The sequence below is a fragment of the Pithys albifrons genome, chromosome 1 (assembly GCF_047495875.1).
Source record: "Pithys albifrons albifrons isolate INPA30051 chromosome 1, PitAlb_v1, whole genome shotgun sequence".
Lineage (NCBI taxonomy): Eukaryota > Metazoa > Chordata > Aves > Passeriformes > Thamnophilidae > Pithys > Pithys albifrons.
The window spans coordinates 80,917,712-80,934,965 of NC_092458.1; the positions used below are offsets into that span (position 1 = coordinate 80,917,712).

The following is a 17,254-nucleotide window of genomic DNA, read 5'->3' on the forward strand; positions in this document are numbered from 1 at the left end:
AGTAACATATTCTCACAGATTCCATTGCCATAAGGCCCTTGAGTCCAGGAATCAAAAACAAAACAAATAAACAAAAGTCTTTTAATCTTGTAACAAACTGTAACTTTGAAGCCCATGCTACAGAGAATTAATTCACCATTAATTTGAAGGAATTTTAAACATTGCAGATTGATTTTTTTTCTCCTTCTGCAGGTTCCAGAAATTACCCCTGAGCTAGCAGATTTCTGGAGTTTCCAACCTGCACAACCTTGAAAAGGTTATGTATGACAGGCTATTATGTTCTATTAAACAGAGACCTGTTTTATCAGGCAGAGAACTACGGCACAGCAACACATATTGCACTCTACATCTTAACTGAAAACCTTACTAAATTATAATACTATCAATATGCAAAGTTCCATATGATACAAACGTTCTGGCTTTTTAATCTCTATCTACAGGGTTCTGAGTTTTCATGTTCTCTCATGAATATTTCCAGATTGCAAAGAAATACTCATAAGCAGCAGAATAAAAAGAGACATCATCTCTCATGGTGTTGAGCTGTGTGGTTAAATTCTGATGGCTAATAAGGTGTTAGCTCCAACATAAGTTTCTGTTGCACTGAAATTTCGCATCTGCTATTTCTCTCTCACTCTGCCACCTCTTAAACAAGCGTAATATTTAAGATGCATTGATTCACTGATATTTATAACAGGGGAGTTAATTCTGTATCTTTCCTCTATTTGGTTATCTCTTTTTATGAAATTCATAGGGCTTTCTCTTCAACCACTGATCACTTTCAGTTATGATTCAAAATGACCAAAGGGGAAGAAAATCAGAGAAGGGGGCAAAACTTGGCATCACGGCCTAATACATTATTTTGTCCAGAAAACATAGACTTTTCTTCCTTTTCTCATTGCAATTTGTCTTCTTTATCCATTTCTGAAAGCTTTATGCCATAGAGCTTTCCATGGCATGAGAATGTTTTCAATATTTCAGTTCCCATTTTTTGCCATTCATTTGTAAAGATTTTGCTTAGTGAATTGAGTCACTTAGAGATTTGGCCAACAAGCTGTAAGTTATCCTTAAAACATTTAGTTAGTTAAGTATGTATGAGTAATTTATATAACCCTTTCCACTGTAAATATGCATATTTTTCAAAATTGCATTTTATCATCTGCCTATTCTTCCAGTTCTGTTTAATTAATCTGAAATGCTTTACAGCTTTATCTTCTTTCCACTTTCAAAAACAATTGCATGCCATCTGCAAATTGCCCTGTGTCTGTCTAGAAAATTACCATATTTATATTTCTACAGTACTGTCAAGGACAGATTTCAAAATGTATACAGATTTTCCCTGGTCCAGGTTGTCTTAGAATAACCTTAGCCATAAGCCTGCTGCCATACTGCAGATAGTCCATTCATTTCTCTCTGTTTTTTTGATCACTGACACTGTAACCTTCACTAGTATTTTATTTTCAGAAGCATTTTCTTTCCTTAGAATCTTAGATTGATATGACTTTGTCAAATTTATTTAGTAAGTACAAATAAATTACTTCAGCCACTTTTCCAATTACTACTAATTTACTGAAACTATCAGATATTCCATTAAGTTAAAAGAAATCCATTTTTTCCTTTACAGAAACTATTCCTGTTTGTTCCAATCCCATTATGTTTATCTCATTAAAAGTATCTGGCACAGATTTTATGATGTGTAATTCCCAAGATCATCCCCAGAGGTTCTGTAAAGACAGATAAATATTTCCTGCCATCTAGTTCTCTGAATGGAAAGCTGTGACACTGCACACTTTTATTAACTACCCATCAGCCATCTTATTCTATCTAATTAATACTGCCTGTAAGACAGAGACCTTTTTGTCTACTTCTTTTCTTTTGGAAATATACAATACTACCAACAACTCAAAAATCTAGAGTCAAATTACACCACCTGCAAATTTACTTATGTCTCTGAAAAACAGACTACCAAGCAGATAGAGTTCTTTGCTTTTAGGATTAGGTTTTGTCCCTGAAGCATAACCACAGTTCTGAGACACTGAGGAAAGTGGTTTGGACTACCCCTGAAACTCTCCCAAATCTAAGACAGAGCAGCTGACACAGTCATAAATAAAGACAATGAGGACAGGTGGGTGGTAGATTCCTACTCAATGACCCTAACACTTCAGAAAAATAGGTGGCACTGCAACAGGAACATCCAGGGTCTACAAGGTCTAGCACTGCACCTACACTAATTAGTCTTTGAGCAATGCTAGCAATGCAAAACACTGCTGTCCAATGCCCCCACCACTTTCTCAATCTTTGTTTTCCAAAACAGGTGTGAAGTGAGAGCTGCAGGGCAGATGCAGTGCATAGAAAGGCTAAATTGGGGTTGGAGAGGCGATTAAAATTACGAAAACTATGATTTCCTCTCTTTTCCATCTTTTAAATTTTTACTCACGTGGTCATTCTTGCCCCAGACGCACCTGCTTGGGTAGCCACTGTGCCCCTCAGTAAATAAACCATCTCCTTCCCTACAGTCATTCAGACCACATGTGTTAGAGGGAGAGGGAATCTGGGAAAGACACTGCCTGCTCAGGGAAACAGGCAATTTCAGGAGAGGAGAAAACATTTCCAGTGTAAAGACTCTTTGCAAATTCTGCATCTTGACATTCCATAAAATGTTGCCCTAATGATTTTTGTGTTTACATAAAAAATTAACTTATTTCTTTTTAAAAAGATCTTATCACGGGTTCAAATGACACTGCACCCCCCAAGACATGGGTAGTGAAAAATTAAGAGTACACCATGACATTCTCCACCAGTGCTCCCAGAAGGCAGAGTGTGTCAGATTAAAGCCATTACTAAATAATAACTACAATACTCTAATAAATAAAATTATGGGGAAGTTGAATTTGACAGTCTACCTGTCACAGGTCTTCAATATCACATTTAGTAGACAAACAAAGAGTTTGTGAGGAGAGGTGGAGATGGGTGACCCTGAGAACAAAGGGTCCCCACAAGGGCACGCCAAATCTTGTCATATTACATCTCAGGCCTCTTAATAAAGCATTCACCCTATCATAATTAAGAAAAATCATTTATACTAACCATTATGATTAAAATTATGTTGAAAAATCCATCTAATTGAAAGTATAGTAACACTCATCAACTCAGTTAAACACATGTGGAGAATTAAATCAAGGGCATTAATTGATTAACACAGTCAGTGGTGATGTGTTAGTTAGGGGGTTAATTTCTATACTAAGCAATCATGGCAGATTCTTACTATTTAGGTCCCTTTAGTTAAATGGGGACTCTATTCTCAGAACTATTTTCCATTAACACCAAGGATGGTTTTTTTGGCTTTTTTTTCCAAATGTGTATTTTTCCATGTATTTCTTATCCAGTGAGATGCAAAGCATCAGTGCAGTGCTAATGGGAAAAAGCTAATAAATGTAACAAGATTGCATTGGTCTATAATTCAGCTTCAAGATATGAACATCTCTAGCTACAGAAATTACAAAGGAATTATACAGTAGTTAAAAAGATATAATTTGATTATAATAGATAGATTATTAGATAAGATTTGAACATACACAGGGATTCCTATTAATTTCTGCTCATTTGCACTGGTTTTAGCCTGGAAAACTCTGTGGTATCACAACATTAAAGCTTTTCTTTGTCTATGTAATGCTTAGGACAATGGAACCTTGCTCTGCGATCTCAGCCTCTGGGTAAGTACTATAACCTAAATTACCATCATCATCACTCAGATTGAATTAAGAGGCTTGGAAAGAATATGCATCTAGGGAGGAATTTCCAAACCAGTCTTGCTTAGATCATTACTGATAGCTGTAATGAGAAGGGCAGTGGCATATCTGCTTTGCAGGGGCTGCAAGGACTGCACTAACTTGGTCAGTAATCTTGATGCAGCAAAGATAAAATAATCTGAGATGTGCTACAGGATGATGGCTTCAAGAATGGATAAATTTAATCCTCTCCCACACCTCTCATTTTATTATCAGATGAGATGCTCAAAAAGAATTTAAAAGAGTTTGTGACTTACAGTTCTTTGAAAATCAAAGGGAGATGTATTCCTGCCTAAATTAGACTGAAACCTACTTTTTCCAAAAGCTGAATATAAAAGCTTTTCAAGATTATATATAAACACCACTGTCACCCCCGGGTTTAGCAGTGTTTGAAAAAATTTTGTACTTATCCACCCACACATGATCCAACAGAAGTCTGCAGAGTGTTCATGCACAGAGGGATATGACCCATCATGTTTGTATCTAGAATGGTGGAGTAACACTAAAACCTCAAAATTTCAGTCAGAGAAGTCCAGCAAAAATCATTTGGAGGCTGCTATTTTTGTTCAGATTTCTTCCTCTATAATCCCCAGAGGCAATGCAATGAGCAGCTACTGTATGGGCTCAGCCTCCTTTGAATATTAAATTATTGAAGTTCAGGAGAATTTAATTAGTATCTCACCTACTTACCATCTTGCAATGATGCCTCTCCTACAATTACAAGCAATTTCAGCTTAATTGAATAACTGGGGTAAAACCCAGGTTCCAATTGCCAGAATTATCTACATTAAGATAGTTATAACTGAGTTAAAAACCAGAAAAATAAGATGATCACTATACATGCTATGATGACAGGTTTATGGCAGAAGCTCTAGTATTCATTCCTAATGGTCACCCTAATATAACCACACTGTCGAAAGAAATATGTTTAAACAACATTGCAGACATGTCAATAGGTCTGGGTGTGAGAAGCTGAACAATTACAAAGTCAAATAAGGCTGTTAGGTAGCAAAACATAGGCTCTAAATTATTTTCAAATATCCCCTTATTTTCAAAGTTTGCACCTCTTTCCCCCAAGCTGCACATACCTATGTGCACTTCAGTCACTGACTGCCAAAATCCTTACTCATAATTCCTCATATTCAAATTATTTGTAAGATGAATTTTCCTACAAAAACTTTGTACTGGAGGCAAGAAAATAAAAAATTTGCAGAGACAGTAAGAGTGAGAGAGGAAAAGAGCAATGCCCAAAAGCTCAAACTGGATTTTCCTCATCCTGTTTCTCTACCCTGCTGCATTTAATGTCATTCCAAACTGGCTCAGATCCCCCTTGGTTTGAGATAACAACCGGGCATAGGAAGTCAGCTGCTGAATCATCCTGCTTCAGCAAGAAAGTATGAGAAGAGATGTGCTGCTAAAGTCAGTATATGAAAGGTGGAAAGCCACAGATGTGTGTTTCTGATGGCTTTATGGTTCAGTTGAGTACAGAGAGTTTTAAGTCGTTGTGGTCTGAAAGATAAACCTGTACTGGAAACATGGAGGCATTAAAGTTGGAAAAGACCTCTAAGATCATTGAGTTCAACCATTAAGCTAACACCGCCAGGTCCACCACTAAACATATTCCTAAGTGCTACATCTATATGTTTTTTGAACAATTCCAAGGATGGTGATACCACCATTTCCCTGGGCAGCCTTTTCCAATGCTTGACCACTCTTTCAGTGAGAAAAGTTTATCCTAATATCCAAATAGCAGGAAATACCTGTCCTGCTTCTCTACAGCATTGTAAAAGGAGTTTAACTCTGGAGTCTCCAAAGGAGAACAATACAGGCCCTAAACAAAGACACACACAATCCTTCAAAGGTATAAATGTAGAAATTTCCAATACACTAAGTGATGAAGGAGAATAGGGAATGCAAAGTAAGCTTTTCAAAGTAATCTCATCCCTTCATTTTTCTAGTAGCTATAATAGACTGACATACTGATGCTCTACCACTTTGCTCAGCACCGATTTTTTTCTGTTTAGAAACTGAAGTGAAGTGGTCACAGCACCAAGTTTGCCAGACTTCAAGAAGTGCTTGGACAATGCTCTCAGGCACATGGTGTGATTCTTGGGGTTGTCCTGTGCAGGGCCAGGAGTCAGACTTTTTAATCCTTGTCAGTTCCTCCCAACTCAGGGTATCTATGATTCTCTGATAAATATGAACGTGATGCTCTGCCTGGTTGATTGTTGTCTTTCTTTATATATGCAACTTTATTTTTTTATTAACCTTTGAGGTACAAGTGTACTTGTGGCCTAGTTTGCACTCCAAAATAGAGACAGGATTAATATAGATTAATCCCAGTATCTTCAGAACATAATAGATAAATAGTAGGTAAATTTCAGAAATTAAACGTGTCTTAGGTGTTTTACCTGAGGTTGCTTGAGCCAGTTTTTCAGACATTCATCGGTGTTACAGGTATCAGTAAAGTAAAGCAATATACAAATGCCTTTGTCTTCACTTTATTGAGCTCATTCCTATTTGCCTTAAGTAGATATCAATGTCTCCAGAATACTGGAAAAAATAATGCCTTTTCTAAGCAGGAGTAAAAATATGATCATAATAATTAGGAAAATAACCCAGTTTCAGCTGAAATATCTAATTCAGTTCAGATCTGCTCAATCTGCAGATTTGTTGCAAAATAGTGAAGGGAACAAACTCCCTAATGACTGCAAAAGAGGAAATAACATCAATTTGAGTGAGAAACCACATGCAAGTGTGGTCTCCAGAAGCTCGTTGATGATCCTAATACTCCCAGAGTGTTAAGTTGATAACTTTGCACTATTTTGGCCAGTTCCCAGTAATTAATGTAGGTCTTTATACTCACATGCTATGTACTATCTTGGAAAATTCTGTTTTGCCACTTGGCATTAACTGATCTACTTGATCAAAGACACAATTGGTGACACTGACTTCAAAGTAAAAATTTCTTTATTTGCTGTAAACACTATTACTCTTTTTAGCCTTTCAAATGTCATATTATCAATTATAATAATTTTATTAAGTCTATTATCAGGTTTAATGATTTTTTTTTCCTTTGGAAGCATGAACTTCAACCACTAGAACTGATTAAATCCAATGCAGCAATTCAGGCAAATGTTTATCACAACTGTAGTAGAAGGAAGGCTGGCTTTGAAAAAATCAGCTATGCATACTTTCTTTAAGAATATGATCATCTTCTATAGAGTCCACTTTATCCTAAAAAGCTGACTTCTAGCTCTTGTGTATACAAAAGTCTCATTCTATTCACATTCAGAAGATAACTGATGCAATTTGTTGTGCTGGTGTTTGTTGGCTGAAAAAACTAATTGTACTTTCTGTGGCTCAAAATTTCTGTAAGTAGTAGTAGAATAAAAGCTTTCCAGAATGCTGCCATTTCGGTGGGCAACTGAGATCCTCTAGACTTGATAATATTCAACTATATTTCACATTGCTTTTGTTCAGGGGGAAGAGAGCCTATCTTTCAGTGGCAAGAAAAATAACAGAAACTGTTCATAAAGACCACGTACAACAAAGGGAAGACAGGCAGAACTGTGTCTCCTGTTCTCTAAAGCAGCCAAAAAGCAACACGATCAATAGGAGTGCAATTGGCTTGTACAGGAGGCCATCAATCGTTACATGTTAACAGCTCCCTGGTACAACCTTGTGCTTCATGAGTGTCTTGCAGGATTAACAAGACCCACATGTAGGTGTAGGAATAAATATAATACTAAGGAAAGGAGAAATATAGGAATGGATCCCAACGGTAATTCAGATATCAGAGAAAGGAGCAGGAAAAAGAAATACTGCTTAACTACGGAAAAGGGAAATAACATGATGGGAATGGGAAAGAACAGATCTTAAAACACGTCACCTGAGTCATCAAGCCTGCTGACTACTTTTTGACATTTTCTCCAACTGCATCAGCTTTAGTATCAATACTTAATTATTAGAAAGCAAGTAACATGATCATCTGAAAGAGAGAGATTGAAGGGAACAAAATGGCAAAAAGCATTTAAAACTCTTTTTGAGAAGTCTCAATTAGCTATTGATAATATTTGGAGTCAGGCTGCCAAGATATTCTTTTATAAGGTTTGACTAGAGAGAGATTCTGTCCTCTTCATCCTGGAGGCTGCACCCATCGAGAGCTTCTGGAACTGCAAATTTCTGCTTTGTTTTACACCTAATACTGACAAAAGCCAGAACGTTTTTGATGTGTCGTATCATTGTGTGTATAAACCCATATATCTTCTATTGAGTGAGTGAATTATCAGTATATTCCTCAGTGAAAAGGTAATATGGCAGTTTAGTGCTTCATTTAAAATGTAGAGTACATTCCCAAGTGTCAGCAGCAGCTGAAGTCTGACAGAAGGGCATTTCAGCTACTGAGCTTAGGGAAACAACTGGTGTTAAACCTGTCTGACATATCTGAGAAAAATCCCTCCTGTTACAGTCTGACTAATAACACCAAGATGCTTTATTGCACTTTTCAGCAGTAGGTCACAAAACACTTTGGAGAGGTGGCAAACATCATTACAGTTACTTTACAAATATACTGATATTGTGGTACTTCTAGCCTTGGAGAAAGGAACTGGTGGAACGTATAAATCTTATGTTTGCAGCATCTAGTAGTTATTCCATGGATCCCATGCACAGATTTCATTTATTTCAGATGGAAAAAGAACACCTTATAACAGTCCATCTCTCTCTATATATTTCATTCTGTGAGCATTTCATATGGCCAATACATCAAGGAAAAAACAGCTCAGTGAATTACAGGAAAGAAAGGAATAACTAGTACTGTGGAAACCATTACAGAAAGATGATAGATATTAATTCATGGAATTCCTTATTTTCTTGCTTATAAGAAAGAAACATGACCAGAAATATCTGCAATATATCAGGCTCTTTTTTTTCCCCCCTCAAAAAAAGTAAGACTCAGGAACAAGACTATCCTTAAAAAGAAATCTGCTATCCAAAAAGAATGAAAGATAAATCAGTTAATTAATACTAATGGATAAAGGAGCCAGTAGATAAAGAACAAAGTCTCCTGAAACAGCGATTTAGATTAACATTTGAAAAGACCTGCAATACCTAGGAGGCCCATACAAAGTAAACAGGGTCCATAGCCTGAAAAATATTTTCAAATTCCTTTGAAAATTCCTGTTTTGTTTCTTCAGGCAAATCTAACAACATATAATGGGCTAGTAAATACTGTCAGATTTTGCTTTGCTTGTGTCCATCAGAGGCCATCATTTATTTTGCCAAAAACTAAAGGATTGCTATGCCTGAGGTTTACGTTAACTTGCTGAGATTTCTCCAATTAAATCACCCACTGACAGAAGCAATTTTATTTGGTTTCTCTTTTATTCTGTCAGAAGTTAGAAAGATAAAAAGATACTCTCTGCAACTACATAAATCATGTGGAAAGCCATCATTCAGAAAGCAAAGGCAAAACATCAACCATACAAAACAATGGACATAGCTACAATGACAAAACAAAACAAAAAGTATTCTTCATCAGTAAGTCTTTTTCACTGCAATGTTCAAATTTTGCACCATTTTAGGACTTTCTTTAGAGTAAGACAAGGACTCAAAAATGGAAGACATTCCTGCCCTCATGAAAATGAGACACAAAATATTACTCAAAATGCTAATTTATAAGCTGCTTATTTCTCCTTGAAATATAATGAAATAAAATCAAAATTCAGAGCTACTTTTGCCACTTCGCTAAGAGCAGGAACAGGCATGGGCACATTTGAGAGCTTCCTTTGTCTCTTTTTAATCTGATTCCATTTTTATATTAAAAAACATAGATCACAGATACAGATCTATGATATACGCTTATCTGTTGTTACAGTTGGAGATAGAGAAAAGCAGTACATGCTTAAACATGTAACAAGTGTTGTATCTTAATGAAGCAACCTACTGAATATTCAGGGAAATTCACTGACGGACTGACTGCAGCATGGGGCTTTGCCAATAAATGCATACTAAAAAGGAGAGGGCAGGGGGTGGAGTGTGGAAAGACAAAACAAAACCAACTCCAAAACACAAAAGCTGGGAAGGGCTACCAGGGCAGAGATCAAAAGTATTCTTATGAGATCATTGCTACTGGGCTGAGCCACCCTGGGGATAAAAAAATTGCTTCATGCAGATTAGCTATACTTATAACATGCATTCAGTGTAAGCAAAATAAAAAAGGATGCAAGATTAAATTTTAGATGGCTTGCTAACATATCTATGCATATATTAATATGTCCTCTATATAACCCCAATTAATTTTGTAACTGTGAGAGAAAACTTCAGACTGCTGTTCCTGCTATGGAACAAAGCTTCAGTTGCCCTCAGCCCTCCACAGCTCTTAAAGAGCCTCTGAAATGCAGCATCTTTGCTCTGGAAGAACAGCCTGTGCTATGGCACTACTTCATCTCTTGTCACACCTCAACAACAGAAACTAAAATAATTCCAGCCTTATCTTTTTCTCTTTCCTATCATGAACTTCACCTCTGTCACATCATTCTTCACCAGTAATAGGAATTAAGAGGTCTCAGCAGCTCTGGAAAAATAAATGGTGTTTCTTATCACAGTTACATTATCACACCAAAAGCACTAGGAACTACATTTACACAGGAATATCTGGCATGGTAAGAATGAAAGTGGCAGCAACCAGCTTTCCCTCTGTAAATCTGGTTCCCTGGAAGCTGGAGGTATTTACACTCACATGGGCAGAGGACTTCCCTGCAATTCTTCAAACCTGATCTAGTGGAAGGTATCGCTGCCTAAGGCAGGGGAGTTGGAACAAGATCTCTGTAAGGTCCCTTCCAACCCAAACCATTCTGTGATTCTGTGATTTAAAACAGCTACATGGGTCTGTTGTATTTCCTTACAGTTCTGTGCAGAAATATCCCAAGTTAATTAACAGCTCATGCAATCCACTGCAACATCATGAGAGTCCTGGAGTTTGCTATTGTCACAGTACCTGTGACTAGTGCATGACTTTGCTTTTTAAACAGAGTTCAGTATAAAAAAAATAGTCCCAATGTTTGTTGAACTCAGAAATGGGACTTTTGAATCAGGAAAAAAAAATTCCTATAGAATATTTTGATCTTATTTATCCAAATTGTCTTCAGAATTCAATATTTATTGAAGTCAATGTTAACTCATGAAATAAATAGCTCTTGCCTAATCTACATTTTTAGACACAAAAAAATTACTCCTTATAACAGTTTCCAAAAAGCTCAGGCTAATTCATTTTTTCACAAAATTACAAATCATCCAAGCTCATCCTCAGAGCTTCTTTCCCCATCTTTGTTAATTTGTTGGACAAACACAGCAACCACTATAGTGAGGTTTGACTCGCATCTGAACAGGGAAAGCTTTGAGATGGGGAAATAGCTGTTTCATCACAGACAGAAAAGAGAGAGTGTCACATTCCAGGAGCCTACAAAAGAATGACCTTCCTGCTCCCAGGTAAATAAAAAGAAGAACAGGATATAAAGGATACTACACACTCACCAGAATATAGGAATTGGGAAAGAGAGATATCTGCCTTGGAGCAGAAACAAAACATCTTTTCCCCCACTAGATTCTGAGGATCTCAGAGAATCTTTGTTTGAGTGTTGGTGCTCCCCAGGGCTCTGTATTGGGTTAAATCCTGTTTAATACCTTTACTGATGATCTGAATGAGGGGATCGAATGTAAATTCCCAGATGACACCAAGTCGGGTGAGAGTGCTGATCTGCTGGAGGATAGGAAGGGTCTGCAGAGGGATCTGGACAGGCTGGATCAATGGGCTGAGACTAATGGTACAAAGTTACACAAGGTCCTGCACTTGGGTCACAACAACCCTGGGCAGTACTACAGGCTGGGGGAGAGTGTCTGGAAAGACCCCCAGCAGAAAAGGACCTGGAGGTGCTGATTGACAGTGGCTGAAAGTGAGCCAGCAGTGTGCCCAGCTGGCCAGGAAGGCCAATGGCATCCTAGCCTGTATCAGCAATAGCATGGCCGGCAAGATCAGGGCAGTGATGATCCCTCTGTACTCATCACTGGTGAGGCCTCACCTCATGTGCCGTGCCCCCTTCTGTGCCCCTCACTACAAGAAAGACAAACAGGTGCTAGAATGAGTCCAGAGAAGGACAATGAAGTGGGGTAAGGTAAGAACTATAAGGACCAGCTGAGGGAGCTGAAGTGGTTTAGCCTGACAAAATGAGACTCGTGGATGACCTATACCCTACCCAAAATGGGGTTGTTGCCAAGTGGGGGGTCCTTCTCCCCAGCAAATAGTGACAGGAGAAGGAGACATAGCTTGAACTTGTGGCAGGGGTGATTCAAGTTGGACTTTAGCAGGAATTTTTTCATGAAAAGGGTTGTTCAACATTGGAATGGACTGTCTATGGAGGTAATGGAGTAACTATCCCTGGAGGTGTTCAAAAAATGACTGGAAGTGGCACTCTAGTGACATGGCCTTGTTGACAAGGTGGTGATTAGTCAAAAGTTGGACTCTATGTCAGAGGTCTTTTCTAGCCTAAATGAATCTGTGATACTCAGATTCAAGTAATTTAATCAATAAGACAGGGGGCTTTGCCATCAATAAGGAAAAAGAAGAAATGGATTCCATGTGCCATGGCATTGAGAGATGCAAATCTCCTTCTGTAAAGCAGTTTGCACAAATGTCAATAACATGGATAACCTTAACTTTGGAGGCCGTTGAGCCCATTAACTCCATGTGGAGATGGTTTTTTCCTCTCTCCACTGGAAAGTCATTCCATCAATCCTGACTTTCTGTAAGCTGTCAGCAACCCATCTGAGCTACAGGATAACACCCCAGGACAGAAAGAAAAGAAGGAATAGCCAGAGCGGCTCCTTCCCTTCCAGAAAGTGAGATCACCAAAGATGAAGCAATTGAAGAGGTTTGTTCCTGACCATCTTTGTTTGAAAATAACTTAGGTTAAGAAAATAACAATAATTTTCCCAGTTATTTGTTTTTGCATACTTGCCACTGATGCTTACAGTCAAACCTGGCTAAAAATTAGGAAATGGAGATAGCTGGAATAGCCTGACATTTAAATATTCAGACAACCAAGCAGATACAAGATGCTTACAAGGATTTTTACTTTTCAGCTTTTCTAAAAGAAGTGGAGTATATGTAAAACAAACAAAAAAAATCTAATATTACAATAATACTAATAAGCTTTATTTAGGAGCCAGAGTTATGAGTCGTTTAATGAACACTGATTAGCTCTATTCCCAGGAGGAAGGGGCAGAGATGCACATTTAATTTAGAGAAAGAACTTGCACGTCTGAATGGCAGGTACAGTCGTGTTGAATTCAGATTTCCCAAAACACCAGAGATTCATAAGGCACTTTTTACTGAATTAGCACTTTCTAAGAGGTCTAAGCATATCCTGAAGCTCTGTAGGTGTAGACCAAAGGATTCTGATCTTACTACACCATCTCGTGTCAAACAAGGGGAAGTGCAAGAAAATTATTTTGAACTTTCTTTTCATTACACTACATAATTTTTGCTTTAGCAGATTAATAAAACACAACTTCATCACCTCCATAAGTTGTAAAGAGCATTTGTCATCTTAATATGGAAACTCTAACAAAACTTCTCCAGTGTTAGCATTTTCCCAAATGTTAACACAGTCACATAACTGAAAACTTCCTTTACAATTTCAGTGTTTGACATTCAAAGTTGCTTAATCTGATGAAAATTTTATCTTCTCCACACTAATAAGCAGATCAACCTTTAAAAGAAGTTTGAATCTTTCTAAAATTAAGAATTTTTCAGAACCGAGTTGAGTGTACATGAAATGATACAGGAAGGTAGAAAAGCAAAGTTAATGCAAAATATGTCAGCTGCAAAAGTAAAAAACACAGACAAAACAGGGTCTGGTTTTCAGCACAACTGTTCTTGCTCATTATTATCTTCTGAAAGGGAGTAATCTGGCTAGTGCATACTGCATTTTAGGTACTTAGAACATAACAAAAACATGCCCCATGTCAGTTTCAGAAAATCTATTAATTTACCATAATCAGTATCTGTGTGTCTCAAGGAGATTTTCAGAATGTCTGAGGACCAGAGTTCCTATTATTTAACACATTAAACTAGTGTAAGGTTGTTAAAGAAAATATAGAAATTATTTTCCTTTCCAAAACAACTTTCTGAGGTAATAAAAAATCATAGGGGCTTGGAATCATAGAATGGTGGATTTGGAAGGGATCATCTTAAAGATCATCCAGTTCCAACCTCCTTGCCTTGGGCAGCAACACCTTACACTAGACCAGGTTGTTCAAAGCCCCATCTAGCCTGGCCTCGAACACTTCCAGGGATGGGGCAGCCACAGCTGCTCCGGGCAACCTATGCCAGTGTCTCACCACTGTTACAGTCCAGAATTTCTTCCTAATATCCAATATAATAATCTAATAATTATGAGCACCACTAGGATATTTCTGGACAACATTAAACCACATAATCTGGAATATGAAATTACAGCCAAATTCTTTAACAATTTGTATCATTCAACATGTATAAAATTTAAGATGCTTCATTTCTATGCAACATGAACCATATCAGGCACTTTGAATCATGTGTGTTAAAAAAGAGATGACCTGAATCCTTCCAACTTGAGTATTAGAAAATGCTTCAAGAATCCCTGGAATGTTTTACTTGGATATATACACATTGGAATAGGCAGGCCCATGGTTTCTGTGCCAGGACATCAACCATCCACCAAACTTGTAACTGTAATGATGCAAGCATTTTCTCAAGCTGACAAGCTGGCTTATGGATGCAAACTGGCATGTTCACTGAAAACGTGGGAGCAGGGGGTTAGTAGCAAGTAGTCTACATATTCAGAAAAAGTGTAACACCTACGGCTTCCAGAGGTGGCTGTGGGCATTGGTCAGTTGTGGGGGGGCTGGAATCAGCCATCCCAAAGAGCAGCTTTGTAATGATCTTAGCACATTTCTTTCCAAATGTAATTAATGTATGAAAACAACCAACACTTTCTCTGTCAAAGTCCAGTCACTTAGGAAAAGTGATGTGATTAAGATGGACATGTGGCTTTGTCTTGGGGCAACACTTTGGTCCCAAAGCATCTGAACTATATTATTTTTATGTTCAAACATTTTTATTTTAGAATATTATTTAAAAAAAATAATGGGCTAATCATCCTGTCTTCAGGGCATTGCCCAGCCACTAAACACAGGATGCACAGGAGATAATGTGATCCCTGGTTTGGTGTTAAGGAAACTTCGCAGTCCAACCATTCAGGAGACTCTCTGGCTGTCACACTCGCAACACCAGAGACTTTCACTGCTGGGACTGAAGCTCCTTCACAGTGGGCAGCTCCAGTAACCCGATGGGTGCCCCTGCTTGACTCCCTGTGCACCCCACACTCACACAAAGGCAGACCAGGTTTCCTTACTGGTTCCATCCCAGGTTTTCCTTAGCAGGTTCCATGATGTCTCATTCCATAAATCAATGTATTCATGGTGCAGTAACACAGAAACAGCCCAAGCTGGTGCCTCTGAGGAGGGACCTTGAACAAAGGAACCCTATGGCTTTTACTTAATGATATCAAACTATAGGATGGAAAGTAGGTAATTGAAGACAATAACCAATTCTGACTAGATTTTGGAGTATTGGAATGCTATTTCTCAACTATGTGGAAATCATTATGACAAAACCAGCTTTTAATCAGGGTTTTCAGACAAATCCCAGCAACAGAAGTGAATCCAAAGCGGGTATGTCAGACAGGAAGGGCACCATAGTATCATGAGCTCTAGCAGGTCTTCTCCAGCTTCCTGAGCTAATTCTCTACTGAAAGTTAAAAGATGGGACATAGATTGCAGGGGAAATAAAGCAGGAACTTCAAAGCCTTTTGAAGAGACAAACTGCTAAATTTAGATTAATGGCAGGCATGAGATACTATTGAGAGGCAGACATGAGACACTGTGAATCTGAAGGAAAGAAGGGAAAGGGACAGATTCAAAGACAAAAATTCTCAGGCTGAAGGGAGAACTTGAAGACACTGATTTCAAAGAGGAAATACTATATGGCTCCTCTCCTCCCATCAGTCCAGAAAACAGCAGCAGACAACAACTTTCTTCTGTCACAACAGCAAATTAGACTTGGAGCTGTTTTAAGGCAGCTGTAAATGTCTGGGGACACCCACCCTTCACCTCAATTCCCAACATGCTTTTTATCATCACTACTATACCCTCAGTTTGAATTATATAGTCTTACTTGAAAGTCTGCAAACATAAAAAAAAGGGGTTTTTTTGTAACTTTCGTGAATAAGAAACACCTCTAATCATAATACTAAAGAAGTTCCAGAAGAACAGGGATGTTTCACTTCCAGGCATGAAATTGCTTTGCCTGTGATTGTCCCCTGATGTTACACAGAGGCCCCATAGAGGTGATCACTTCCAAATAACTAAAGTGATAACCTCAGCATAAGAAGATCTACCACTCCTTGGTACTGTTGACTTCTGCAGTAGAAGTTATGCTAAAACAAGAAAAGACAAAAAACATACAAACTATACACTGGACTAAGAAGAGCAGAGGACAAAGATTAATGCATATGAGTATTCCATGAAGGCTCAATAAACACCAGCTGTATTCAGATCAATCTTTAATAATAAACATTTCCTTTCACTTGTAACTGTGCTGTAAACACTCCACTAGGCAAGCAATGCCCATTTCACAGGCTTTGAGCACCAGAAGAAGCAAAGCCCATCTGCCTTGTTTGCCGCTTAGTTAATTGCTGGAATAAAACCATTACCCAGAACATCACTGCCTCTAGTAAAAAAATTCTTCTTTTTTTTTCCCTTCCCAGAAGTAGTAGAAAATAAAATTGGAAATTCATCATGCTCATCACTGCACTTATGCTTCTTCCATTAGAGAAGTTCTAGGAATATTTTCAAACTATTTAAGTCTTATTAAAGAGCAAATGTAAATTTTCAGGAATGGATTTCTTTTTGGTTATTACACAGGTTCACCAAGAACATTAACCTTTTTTTTCCCAACAAGATGCATCAGAGGACATCAGACACACATACAGAAAACGTTTCTATATTTTATAAATAGTTGCCTTAGTTAACAGAAAGCTTTCTCTACAGCACTGTGAATTGCATCAAAACCCACAGAAAACAACAAGCGCTTGAGCAGTAAGGATATGAATAGAGGCAAATGAGGTCCCTTTTCAGGCGTAACCTGTAACTTTGATATAGCTTTCTGAGACATAAAAAAACTAGGATTACATCAGACAGTTACATTCACAGTACTCTTTTTCAATTTCTGAACAAAGATAATCAGGAAGGGAAATCTGCCATTTCAAAATCACCGTGATATTGAGATTGAGAACCTGCATTATTCCTTTCCCAGTGTTAAAAAAAACAAAACAAAACAAAAAAAACCAAAAACCAGACCAGGCTCATTT

At 37.9% G+C, this 17,254-nt stretch overlaps 1 protein-coding gene across 15 annotated transcripts in view; it reads right to left on the minus strand.

The window, feature by feature from the left end:
• DLG2 (discs large MAGUK scaffold protein 2) overlaps window positions 1–17,254 on the minus strand; it is a 1,023,852-nt gene that overhangs the window by 537,519 nt on the left and 469,079 nt on the right. The window lies entirely within an intron of this gene.